This window comes from Momordica charantia (assembly GCF_013281855.1).
Source record: "Momordica charantia cultivar OHB3-1 chromosome 3 unlocalized genomic scaffold, Mcharantia_2.0 BLBB01000003.1, whole genome shotgun sequence".
NCBI lineage: Eukaryota > Viridiplantae > Streptophyta > Magnoliopsida > Cucurbitales > Cucurbitaceae > Momordica > Momordica charantia.
In genome coordinates this window covers 8,030,277-8,044,541 of record NW_028275161.1, presented here as the reverse complement: position 1 = coordinate 8,044,541, position 14,265 = coordinate 8,030,277, and the positions used below count along the sequence as shown (strand labels likewise).

At 32.7% G+C, this 14,265-nt stretch overlaps 1 protein-coding gene across 1 annotated transcript in view; it reads left to right on the top strand.

The window, feature by feature from the left end:
* Positions 1-14,265, top strand: part of LOC111023196 (sequence-specific DNA binding transcription factor ATNDX) — a 92,489-nt gene that overhangs the window by 18,437 nt on the left and 59,787 nt on the right. The window lies entirely within an intron of this gene.

Here is a 14,265-nt window from a genome sequence, read left to right as displayed (position 1 = left end):
TTTGCTCCAATATTTTCCTTCTCTACGGCGGGATTATTGGGGCGGACCTTTGAAGTCCAAAAATGATGGGTCACATTTACGAGGAGTTGTTAAGTTAGTTAGCAATTTCCTGACCAAATAAACGAGGACTAAAATTTATATGAATAAGAGTTATTCTGGTGTAAAATTTAGTTGAGAACGTCTCAATTCAGTGAAGAAGTACTTGTCTGCCCTACGGTGGTTGTTGCTCTAAATCACTGAAGCGTCGTTGCAAAACAATTTTGTTAGGGTGCTTAAATACTTTTGCTAAAATATGACTCGGTTTAAAAGGCTAATGCATGAAACTAATATAGGTTTGTTTTTACTTTTAGCATGTCTACTACTATTATAGCACTCCTAGCCTCGCAAAAACTTAACGGCGAGAATTACAAACAATGGAAATCAAACCTAAACACTATTCTCGTGATAGATAATCTTAGGTTTGTCTTGCAAGAGGATTGTCCTCAAGCTCCTACGCCTAACGCCACTGTGGCAGTGCACACCGTCTATGACAGATGGATCAAGGCCAATGACAAGACCAATGTCTACATCTTGGCGAGCATGTCTGATGTGTTTGCTAAGAAGAACGAGAACACGGTCACCGCTAAGGAGATCATGGACTCGCTGCAGAGCATGTTTGGATAACCGTCCTCACAGGCTCGACATGAAGCCCTTAAGTTCGTTTACAACTCCCGCATGAAGGAGGGCTCCTTAGTGCGAGAACACGTTCTCAACCTGATGGTCCACTTCAACGTGGCAGAGTCGAACGGGGCTGTCATAGACGAGCAGAGTCAGGTCAGCTTCATACTGGAATCTCTTCCGAAGAGTTTCCTGCCATTCCGCAGCAATGCGGTTATGAATAAACTGGAGTACACTCTTACCACGCTCTTAAACGAGCTGCAAACCTACCAGTCTCTTATGAAACGTAAGGGACAAGAAGGGGAAACAAATGTTGCCACCTCAAAGAGGTTTGGAACCAAGTCTACGCATTTTTCTTCTGGAAGTAAGACTTTCAAGAAGAAGACGGCTGCTGGTAAGGGGTCTAAACCTGACTCCGCTGCTGCCAAGAAAGGCAAGGCCAAGGTTGCAGAGAAAGGAAAGTGTTTCCATTGCAATATGAACGGGCATTGGAAGCGCAACTGCCCAAACTACCTGGCCGAAAAGAAGAAAGCCAATGAAAGTAAATATGATTTACTTGTTTTGGAAACATGTTTAGTGGAGAACGATGACTCCGCCTGGATACTGGATTTAGGAGCCACTAATCACGTTTGTTCTTCATTTCAGGGAATTAGTTCCTCGGGCAGCTTGACGCCGGAGAGATGACTCTCAAGGTCGGAACGGGAGAGGTTGTCTTAGCTGTGGCGGTAGGGGAGCTTAAGTTGTTTACAAACAAGAATATGTATATATTATTAGATAATGTGTACGTAGTTCCTAAAATTAAAAGGAACTTTAATTTCAGTTTTTTGTTTGTTAGAACATTTGTATTCCATTTCATTTAATTTGAATGAAGCGTTCATTTCAAAAAATGGTGTTAATATTTGTTCTGCTTTGCTTGAAAACAACTTGTATGTGCTAAGACCAACCATAACTAAAGCAGTAGAGTTTGGAGCTTCAAAGGTATTTAAGGAGCGAGATGTAACTCAGAGGTAAAACGGTAATTTGACCCAACTAGAGTTACGAGTACTCCTGAAAAATTGACTTACCATTAATTGTCGTACATCCGTGGACACGAAAATATTATGCAGTGATAAGAGTGCAGCTGCGGGTCTTTAGTGGAGTGACGCGTAGTTAACGAAAGTTGATTAACTCGGTTAATGAGTTTGACTGACTAATCTCGTATCATTGGAGCTTTTGATATGTAGGTCCATTAGGTCCCCTTGCTAGCTTACACCGAGTAAAACGAAGATAATGATTTTGAGAGAATTTTAAATGATTAAATTATATATCAGGGAATATATAATGTATATTATGATACATTATATATAAGTTTATTTTTTAATAAAGATTCAATAATTAAACTATATGTTATGAGAGAAATATTTAAATAGGATTCAAATAATTAATATGAATTGGATTCATATTGAAACGATAGGTTATACAAGAGAGATACATTTGAATATGATTCAAATATATAGTTTAATTTCTGAAAAAAAAATATAGTTTTAATTAAATATGTGATATTTAATAAAAGTTAAATAATTAATTGTTAATTAATTAATTATTTAATTTATAATTAATAATTAAATTAATTAATTATTAATTAGATTAATAATTAATAATTAATAATTAATTTAAATAATTGTTAATTGATTTAATTAATTTGTTTATTATTAATTAAAAATCTTGATGGCCTTGAAATTTTCCCTAAATTCAGGGAAAGATATCCTATATTCAAAATGATAGATATCCTAATGGTCTTAGGATTTTCTTTTTCTATAAAAACAACAGTACACTGAACCCTAAAGGTATGCTGAATCAAAAAGAGTTAAAATCTCTCTGCTCTCTTACTCTTTCAATCCTTTGCAATTGGATTGCACAATTTGGATTCGCGATCAAGAGACATAGCAAAGAAGATCAAGTGGTGTTGTCTCATTGGGATCACGCGAAAAAGAATCTTCAAAGGTAAAATCCAACATTCTTCCTTGTTTTATATTTTTTTGTGTTTTAAATTTCAAAAGAAATTCAAGAATGCTTTCTATTGCTTCCGCTCTAGGATTCATATCCGTTCAATTGGTATCAGAGCCAGATTTTTCGTTTTGAATTTTCTATTGAAATTTTGCACAGAATATGGTAGGTTTTTTTTTTCTCCATTTTAATGTTTAAGGTTTATGGGTTTTTCAATTGGATGTTTGTTGGATTTGGCATTTCGATTTACAAATTCGTTTGATTTGATCAACGTAAAAGGCCTAGTGTTTTTGGGCATTTATTGTTGTAAATCATTCGGTTATTTTATTTTATTTTTTTCCCTTTTTCTTATATTAAATTAATATAATTATGATTATATTAATTTAATATACTTTTAGGATGCCAAAACCTAGTCCAATTTGCAATATTTTTTATTTATTATGCGTTATGAATGTATTTTAGTTAAATGTATATTACATAATGTATGCCAAATAGTTTTAGAAATCCCACCATAGGATACATGCATCATATGTATATTTGATATATTATATGTATGTATGTTCATGCATCATTTAGTTATAATTGTTATAATGTATGAATGCTTGCTTTTATTTTCATAATTGTTTAATATAAGTGTTGTATTAATGAATGAAAATAAAGTTGCATTAAGCATGACATTACTTTAGTTAATATAATTGTTGTATTAATGTATGTCATCAATGCATGATAATAGGTTTAATTTGTTGAATTTGATAAGAGTTATAAAATTTTGGTAGATAGAAATTAAAATCTATAATAAAGAGTTGCATGCAAACATAGGGTCGAAGTTAATTAAGTTTAAAGGGGTTTAAATTTAATTAGACCTTAGGTTATATCTTCTAATATGATTAGGGGTAGTCTTTTATTTTGTTTTAACTAAGTTTAAAATAAAATTTAAAAAAAAACTAAATATAAAATATTGTCTATAAGGAAACCCTGTCTAACCAATGTTCTGTCTAGGTTGAGGTACTTAAGCTGACCATAAGGGAACACCTCTATCTGGGAACCGGCCTAGGGGTTGAATTAGTCAATATTTTATATGTATGCAATAATGTCATCAGTTTATTAAAATGTTTGATAAACTAAAACATTATTATACAACTACCAATATAAATATTTATATTGGGCCGACTAAAAATTCACTTAGTTAATTTCACTTAGCCGGAATTTACCTAAGTAATATACCATAGTCTTGAAATACTAAGTGGGAGGATTCGGTATATATAAAACATACCAGGTATATAAGATATATGTGGTATATAAATATATATTCTTTCCCTCACGTTCTCCGTATAAGTTCACACCGTGAGTTCCATGCTCAGCCTCGTGTGGCTCTGAGTGTGGCTTCCTTACGAAAGGTTTTTGTATGGTTCAATACCAAAGTGAATGGATAAAGTATTTATAGTAAGTGGGAGAAGAACATGTGACAACATATCCTACGGTCTCCTTCATTGGTTTGCAACGTGAGGTTTCATACACGGTCTGCGTGTCGTTCTGGTGCGACCACCCTTATGGAGGGTCCGATGTATAAAATAAAAATTAGGGCGAACTTCAGAAATGGATAAGGTATCTTAGGTTTTGCACCAATATTTGTCCTTCCCTACGATAGGCTTATTGGGGCGGACCTCCGGGGTCTGAAAACGACGGGTCACACTTACAGGAAGTTGTTAAGTTAGTTCATAACTTCTTGACCAAACAAACAGTGATTAATTGATATATGAATAAGAGTTATTCTGGTGTAATATTTAGTTGAGAATGTCTCAATTCAATGAAGGAGTAGCTAACTGCCTCACGGTAGCTGTTGCTCTAAATCACTGAAGAATCTTTGCAAAAATAATATTCATTGATAGGGTGTTTGATTACTTTTTCTAAAAGACAATTGGGTTTAAAGGATAATGCATGAAACTAATTATAGGTATGTTTTTATTTTTAGCATGTCGACTTCTATTATTGCTCTCTTATCTGCTGAAAAACTTAATGGCCGGAATTATAAACAATGGAAATCGAGCCTAAACTCTATACTCGTGATAAATGATCTTAGGTTCGTCTTGCAAGAGGAATGTCCTCAAGCTCCTACGCCTAACGCCATTATGGCGATGCGTAATACCTATGACTGCTGGATTAAGGCCAACGATAAGGCTAATGTCTACATCTTGATGAACGTATCTGATATGCTTGCTAAGAAGCACGAGAACATGGTCACCGCCAAGGAGATCATGGACTCGTTGCAGAGATGTTTGGACAACCATCCTCATAGGCTCGACATGAAGACCTTAAGTTCATCTACAACTCCCCATGAAGGAGGGCTCATCAGTGTGAGAACACGTTTTCAACCTGATGTTCCACTTCAATGTTGCAGAGACGAACGGGGACGTCATAAACGAGCAGAGTCAGGTCAACTTCATTCTGGAATCTCTTACGATTAGTTTCTTGCAATTCTACAGCAATGCGGTAATGAATAAGCTGGAGTACACTCTTACCACGCTTTTAAACGAGATGTAGACCTACTAGTCATTAAGGAAAAATAAGGGACAGGAGGGAGAGGCAAATGTTGCTAACTCCAAAGGTTCCACCAAGATTTGACCTCAGAAACTAAGTCTGAGCCCTCTTCTTTTGGAAGTAAGACTTTCAAGAAGAAGAAGACTGCTAGTAAGGGAACCAAACATGACTCTGTTGCTGCCGTTGCCAAGAAAGACAAGACCAAAGTTGCAAACAAGGGAAAGTGTTTCCACTACAACGTGGACGGGTATTGGAATCGCAGCTGCCCGATATACCTGGCCAAAAAGAAGAAAGTCAATGAAGGTAAATTCAATTTACTTGTCTTGGAAATATGTTTAGTGGATAATGATGATTCCGCCTAGATATTAGATTCAGGAGCTACTAACCATGTTTGTTCTTCATTTCAGGGAATTAGTTCCTGGAAGCAGCTTGAAGCTGAAGAGATGACTCTCAAGGTCGGAACGAGGGAAGTCGTCTCAGCTGTGGTAGTAGGAGAACTTAAGTTGTTTTTAGACAAGAAATCATATATTTTATTAGATAATGTATATGTTGTTCCTAAAATTAAGAGGAATTTGATTTCAATTTATTGTCTACTAGAGCAATTGTATTTTGTTTCTTTCTCATTGAATGAATTGCTCATTTTTAGAAACGGTGTTAACATTTGTTCTGTCAAGTTAGAAAACAACTTATATGTGCTAAGACCAACTGTAACTAAAGCAGTTTTAAATACTGAGTTATTTAAAAAATGCTCAAACTCAAACTAAAAGGTAAAAAGTTTCTCCCAAAGAAAATACCTATCTTTGGCATTTAAGATTATGTCACATTAATCTCAATAGGATTGAGATGATAGTTAAAAATAGCCTTCTAAGTGAGTTAAAAGACGACTCTTTACCACAATGTCAATCTTGTCTTGAAGGCAAGACGACTAAAAGACCTTTTCCTGGAAAAGATTAAAAAGGCAAAGAGCCCTTAGAACTTATACATTCGGACCTTTGTGGTCTGATGAACGTTAAAGCTCGATGAGGGAATGAATACTCCATCTCTTTTATAGATGATTATTCAAGGTATGGTTCTCTATACCTAATGTAACACAAGTCTGAAGTCGTTGAAAAGTTCAAGGAGTACAAGACCGAAGTTGAAAATCAATTAGGTAAAACTATTAAAACACTTCGATCCGATAGTGATGGAGAGTATATGGATTTAATATTCCAGGACTATATGATAAAACATGAAATCGCGTCCCAACTCTCAGCCTTTGATACACCTCAACAGAACGTTGTATTATGAAGGAGAAACAGAGCCCTGTTAGACATGGTTCATTTAATGATGAGCTATACTCAATTGCCTACCTCGTTTTGGGGTTACGCAATGGAGACTGCAATTTATATTTTGAACATAGTTCCATCGAAAAGTGTTTCTGAATCACCCTTTGAATTATAGAAGGGTTGTAAAGCTAGTTTACGTCACTTATGCATTTAGGAATGTCACGAGCACGCCCAAAGAAACTGCAGCCTCAATCAAAAGTATGTCTATTCGTTGGTTATCTTAAAGAGACGAGAGGTGGTCTCTTCTTCGATCCTCAAGAAAATATAGTGTTTCTATCGACAAACGCCACTTTCTTGGAAAAAGATCACGTTCGAGATCATAAACTACAAAGTAAGCTAGTGATGAATGAGATTTTTTAAAAGGCTACAAACACGTCAACAAGAGTTGTTAATCAAGCTGACATTTCAACAAGAGCTGTTGATGAAGCCATCACATCACGTCAGTCACATCCACCTTAAGAATTGAGGTACCTCGACGTAATGGGAGAGGTGTATCACAACCTGACCTCTGCGTGGGTTTAACTGAAATCCTGTTGGGTGTGTTGCCCTAAGCTCGTTGTTTTTATTTTGTAAAAACAAATGTATATTCAATAAAGTTTTATTCAATAAATTTGTTGTTAAAACATAGCATTGCATTGTCCAAATCAAATAAACTAAACATCCAAGGTTATTTTGATGTAATCGGGACAGTATATATACTGGGTATATAGTTGATATACGGGGTATATATTTGATATACCTCTGATATACGAGGTATATATTTGATATACCCTGATATAAAAGTGGATAATGTCCCGTGAATAACCTAAAGGGTCTATAGTATATAAATAAGGTTGGGTACCTTATCCTGGCAACACTATGGATACGGCCCACTCTGTAAAGGTTACAGACGACTCGATCCAGGTCGTTCGTGTGGAGACATGCGAGTGAGGGTATCCTATACAATGAGTTTGTATAAGACCGGACCACGAAATAGCCAATCTTTAGATGTAACACCGTTAACTAATAGATTGCTATTTCTTAGGAAGACCAGGCAACTCATTCTCAATCTTGAGTGAGTTATGGACTCCTGCCCGTGAGGGCTCGTCCTTTGATCTGTATGAGTGAGAGTGGCCCGAGTTGCCGACTCAATATTCCTACCATTTTGGGGACGAGACCGACTGGGGAGCTGAGAACATAACTTCACAAGATGGAATTCACTCCTTCCCGACTTTAGGGGAGTAGATGAGTGTTCTCTTAAATGCTGACTCTGGGACTTGAACAAGGGGCCCCACCCTCTCATTGGCCAGAGAGGGACTTCCGGTTATTGGTCGGACCATAACCGAGTTGTTCATTAGAGGAGCAGTGGTATTTAAGGAGTAAGATGTAACTCAGGGGTAAAACGGTAATTTGACCCAACTTGAGTTACTAGCACTCGTGAAGGATTGACTCGTCATTACTGGTCATATATCCATGGACACGAAAACATTCTGCAGTGAGAAAAGTGCAACGCGGTCTTTAGTGGAATGACCTGTAGTTAACGAATCTTGATTAACTCGGTCAATGAGTTTGACCGATTAATCTTGCATCGTTGGAGCTTATGATCTGTAGGTCCATTAGGTCCCCTTGCTAGCTCATAACGGGTAAAACGAGGATCACGTTTTTGGAAGAATTTGAACTATTCAAATTTCATAAGGGATTATATGTATATTGATACATTATAATATATAGTTAATTCTAAATTAAAGCTATATATTATGAGAGAAATTATTTGAATGAGATTCAAATAAAATTAATATGAATAAGATTCATATTAAAACTATAGGTTAAAATAATGTGTATACGATGTACATTAAAACTATAGGTCATACAAGAGAGAGTTGTTTGAATATGATTCAAACTTATAATTATATTTAATTAATATTTGAATTTGATTAATTATTAATTAGATTAATAATTAATTAAATTATTGATTAATTAGATGTTAATTAAATAATTTCAATTAGTTAATTATATTAATTTGTTAATTTAATTAATTGATTTTAATTAATAAAAAGAAAAAAAAACAAACACCACCTCTCCCCCCAAAAACGTAGGGGAGTGGTGATGTGGTGATGTGGGCAGTTATCCCACATCACCTCCTTTTTGGTACACAGCAGAAGTGTTCTGCATTGGCTCTCTCAAGAAAAAAAACCTGCAAGGAAAAAGACAGAGAACTCTCATCTCTCTCAAGCTCTCTCAATACTCCCTCTCATTCCAAACGAGGTGCTCCCACAAGCACGGTCTCGAGACCCAAGAGAATAGCGAGGAAGACACGGTGGTGGTGTTCGGGTGGAAACCGTTGAAGAAACGTTCTTCAAAGGTAATGTTTTCCTCTGTATTTTCATCTTGCATATTTTGATTTTGTTTCCCAAATTTTACGAACAACGGTCCGCTTCCGCTCCAGGATTCACATCCCTTCATATATTTGATATACCCTTGATATACAAGTGGATAATGTCCAGTGAATAACCTAAAGGGTCTATAGTATATGGATAAGACTGGGTACCTTATCCTGGCAACGATATGGATACGACCCACTTTGTAAATGTTACAGACGACTTGATCCAGGTCGTTCATGTTGAGACATGCGAGTGAGGCTATCCTATACAATGAGTATGTATAAGACCGGACTGCGAAATAGCCAATCATTAGATATAACGTTGTTGACTAACAGATTGCTATTTCATAGGATGACCAAACAACTCATTTTCAATCCTGAGTGAGTTATGGACTCCTGCCCGTGAGGGCTCGTCCTTTGATCTGTATGGGTGAGAGTGGCCCGAGTTGCCGACTCAATATTCCTACCATTTTGGGGACGAGACCGAGTGGGGAGCTGGGAACATAACTTCACAAGATGGAATTCACTCCTTCCCGACTTTAGGGGAGTAGATGAGTGTTCTCTTAAATGCTGACTCCGGGACTTGAAAAAGGGGCCCCACCCTCTCATTGGCCAGAGAGGGACTTCCGGTTATTGGTCGGACCATGATTGATTTGTTCATTAGAGGAGCAATGGTATTTATGGAGTAAGATGTAACTTAGGGATAAAACGGTAATTTGACCCAACTTGAGTTACGAGCACTCGTGAAGGATTGACTTGTCATTAATCGTCGTATATCCATGGACACGAAAACATTCTGCAGTGAGAAAAGTGCAATTGCGAGTCTTCAGTGGAGTGACCTGTAGTTAGCGAAAGTTGATTAACTCGGCAATGAGTTTGACCGATTAATCTTGCATCGTTGGAGCTTATGATCTGTAGGTCCATTAGGTCCCCTTGCTAGCTCATAACGGATAAAGCGAGGATCATGTTTTTGGAAGAATTTGAACTATTCAAATTACTTAAGGGAATATATATATATTGATACATTATAATATATAGTTAATTCTAAATTGAAACTATATATTATGAGAGAAATTATTTGAATGAGATTCAAATAAAATTAATATGAATATGATCCATATGAAAACTATAGGTTAAAAAATTAATGCACGTAAGATGTACATTAAATCTATAGGTTATACAAGAGAGAATATAGTTTAATTAATATGAGATATTTAATTAAATGTTAAACAATTAATTGTTTATTATTTAATATTACATTTAATTAATATTAATTAATTATTAATTTGATTAATAATTATTTAATATATTAATTATATTAATATTAATTAATTATTAACTCCCCTGCATAATGCAGGGGATGGTGAGTTAAGTGACGTGGGGTAACTCCCCACGTCACTGTGTTTTTGGTTAATTGCAGAAGTGTTCTGCAAAAACATTCAAGGAAAAACACAGATTGAATACCCAAATTCTCCATAAGATTCTAAATGGTGCTCCCACAAGCACGATCTCGAGACCCAAGAGGATAGCAAGGAAGATTCGGTGGTGGTGTTCAGGTGGAAATCGTTAAAGAAAAATTCTTCAAACGTAAGTTTCCCCTATATTTTTCTTCTTGCACTTTTGTTTTGTTTTCTCAAAAAATTAGGAACGAAAATCCGCTTCCGCTCCAGGATTCACATCCCTTCAATTGGTATCAGAGCTGCGTTAATGTTCTGATTTTTTGGGAGCAAAATCGGTATTCATGGTCGGTCTTTTTTCCTATTCTCTCAAATCTTTTTCTAAAACCAATTATTTATTTATTATTTTAATTATAAAACAAATTATTTTAAAATAGTATCTAAACGAAACCAATTTTATTTTCTTATTAATAAAATACAAACATTTAAATAAATCTAATCTTTTTTTAGTTTAAGTTAATTTAAACTTTACCTTAAAACTAATAATAAAGTAAATTTATGATATTTTAAACCGAATAATTAAAATAAAACTTAATAAAAAAAAATAAAAATAAAAATATTAATAATAAATAAAATTAAATTAAGCCGGATCGAATACGGTGTCTACGAGAGTTTTAGGAACTCATTCAACCAAAAAAACAACAAAATGAGAGAATCTCTCTTTTAAAGGAATGAATGGTGGAGACCACCTCCCCACCTCCCGACATAAATCTATAATCTATAATCTATTATCTATATCTATAATATATTAAAAGACACAATATTGGAAAAACATTTTAGGACCATTATGTCCCTTTAATTTTTGCTTAATTACAAACAAATAACTCAAATTAATTTTAATCTATAAAATAAAATTAATTTTAATTTATTTTATTTTAGAAGGGACATTTATTTGAGAATGTGAAAAGTTTTGCTTAATTTAATAATGAAATAAAATAAATTTTTATTTATAAATCTAACTATTATAAATATAGAATGTCAATGAATACTAATTCTATGGAATATAAAAGGTTGGAAGGTAAAATGTTATTCTTAAAACTTTTAAAAATTCCTTTAATTTCCATTCATTATGAAATTTTTGAAGTTTTGTAACTTTTCATCATCTATTACTATATAAATTTGAGTTTTCTTATACAATTTTGTTTACAAACACTTCTCTATTCATTCTTCTTTTTATTGCTCTCAAATAATTCTTCAATCTTGAAAGATATCTTAAGATTTTGGTTATATATCTCGGATCCTAGACTGTGTCGTTTCAATTCCACTTTGTTATGAAATGTTTTTCTATTTGAGCCACGATTTTTCATCTCTGCAATTTTGAACTCTAGAGTACAATCATGAAGTTGAAAGTATTAGAGATTCTTAGAAGCATACTGTCAATAAAATTGGTGACTTGATGATAGGGGAGCCACCAACCGAAGCCCCGCAGTTGTTCACGTCAGAATACTTGTTTTTTATGTAGTTATAATAATTTCCTTTGTTTGTTGATCGCAGTGCCAATATATATATATATATATATATATATATATATATAGTTTTTGTGGTATTTGATTGATTTCATGCGATGCAAATGACGTTCTAAAATTCTACCACATTGAGTAATAGTATTAGTCAATCAACTATCGAGTGAGAAAATTTATTTTAAGGAATGAGTCTATAGCTAGAGTATTAGATGTTTTTTTTTGTTTTGTTTTCTTTTATAATTAATGTATTTTTATTTAACATGTTTGATGGAACTCAATAATTTATTGATCATAATTACAAGCTTATCTTATTTTTTCTTGAAAAAAAATGATGTCCTTACAAAGTTTTTAATTAATTATAAATAGTAAATTAATTAATTAATCAATTATCAATAATAATCGGTAAGTAATCTAGAAAGTTCGAATACAAAATCTTGTTGTCATTTCATTCACTTGGAAGTTAAAAGTTTTTCAAATAGTAATTATAATTATAATATGAATTCAAATAATTAAAATAATTTTTTTAAATTGAAGTTGAAAATTTTAACATATGACATTAAAAGAATTAGGTTGAAATTTTTTTATAATTTTGATTGAACAAAAATGTGGAGTTAAAAAATAAGGAGGCTAAATTAGATAAAATAATATTTTCAAAGTGAGAATATAAAAAGTTGTTACATTAAAAATAAGAGAATGTTACCTAAACTTCATTAAAATTGTTGTATAAGATAATGCAATTTATGTAAACTAAAAGAGATTAAATGAATAGAATGTGAAAAGTTAGCAGGTAAAAAGTTATGCATTCATGTAATTGGTGTGTTCAATTTACTTCCACTTTGAAAATTTTATGTTAATTAAATTAAGAAAATAATTAAGAAACTTAAACCTATATATATACTAGTAATAAACAAGAAAATAATTTAAAAGATGTGAATGATATAGAAAATGCAAAACATCAACGAACTACAATACATAAATTAATTTAAAATTTAATCAGACGTCACTGATGATTGATTTGATTTATATTTTAAATTTAGATATCATTTTTATCCTTTTTTTATTTTTAACTTATATTATTAATAATAATTATCTTTAATTTTATATGTTTACCATTACAGTAATTATAAATAATAAAATGTATTTAACAAACTTATGATATTTTTAAAAATTCAAAGCACATACTAATTTAGTTAAATAAATTATTTTTATAATAAATAAAATCAATATTTTTTATTACGTGCATTACATGTGATATGGAACTAGTGGTAAGAAGTGAGAGAGATTTTCTCTTTTTTTTTTCTTTTACTTATTTAATTTAACAATTTAATTAAATTAACAATTAATTAAATCAAGTTTAATTAATTATAAAAAAGAATTATTAATTTAATTTAATTTAATCTAATTTAATTCAACCAAATTAATATAACCCATTAATTTAATTAAATTAAACATAAATTAATCAATCATATTAGAATCGAATCCAAATATTCATCTCTCTAATAATATATAGTTTAATTTTGAATCCAATTCAAAATTAACTTTATATCATAATGTATCAACATACATTATATTGACTGCATCTCATACAATTAACTTTAATTCCATTTAACAAAACTAAATGTTCTTAACTATCCTTTACGAGCTAGCAGAAGAGCTACAGAAGTCCCTCTAGGCCAGTGAGAGGGGTGAGGCCTCTTGTTCAAGTCCCGAAGTCGGCACTTAAGAGAAGACTCATCTACTTATCCAAAAGTTGTGAAGGATTGAAATCCAGTTGTGTAGTTATGTTGCTAGCTCCCCACTCGGTCTCGTCCCAAAAATGATAGGAATATTGAGTCGGCGACCCGAGTCACTCTCACCAATACAAATTAAAGGATGATCTCTTATAGGTAGGAGTCCATAACTCACTCAGGATTGAGATTGAGTTACCTGGTCTTTATATGAAATAATAATCTATTAGTCAACGATGTTACAGTTAAAGAATAATTATTTCGCGGTCCGTTCTTATACAAACTCATTGCATATGATGCCCCACTGATGGATTAAGTCGTTTGTAACTATTATAAAATGAGCAGTATGCATAGTGTTACCAGGATAAGGTACCCAACCTTATCCATATACTATAAACCCTTTAGGTTATTACCATAACATTATCTACCTGTATATCGAATATATATTGTATATTAATTATATACTATATATGAAATATATACTATGTATACCAATTATATACTATATATCAGTTATATATTGTTCCAATTACATGACATAACCCCAGATATTTGTTTATTGGATTTGGGTTAATGCAATTTCAAAAGAAACTCCAGTATCAACTTTATTGAATAAATATTTGTTTCATATTTACAAACCACAAGTTTAGGGCATAAGTGTTATGTTTATGAATTTCATAGATGCATGATTATAGCTTAATTTCTTTATTTTATAAGTGTTATAAAATTGGTTAATAGAAATTAAAACCTATA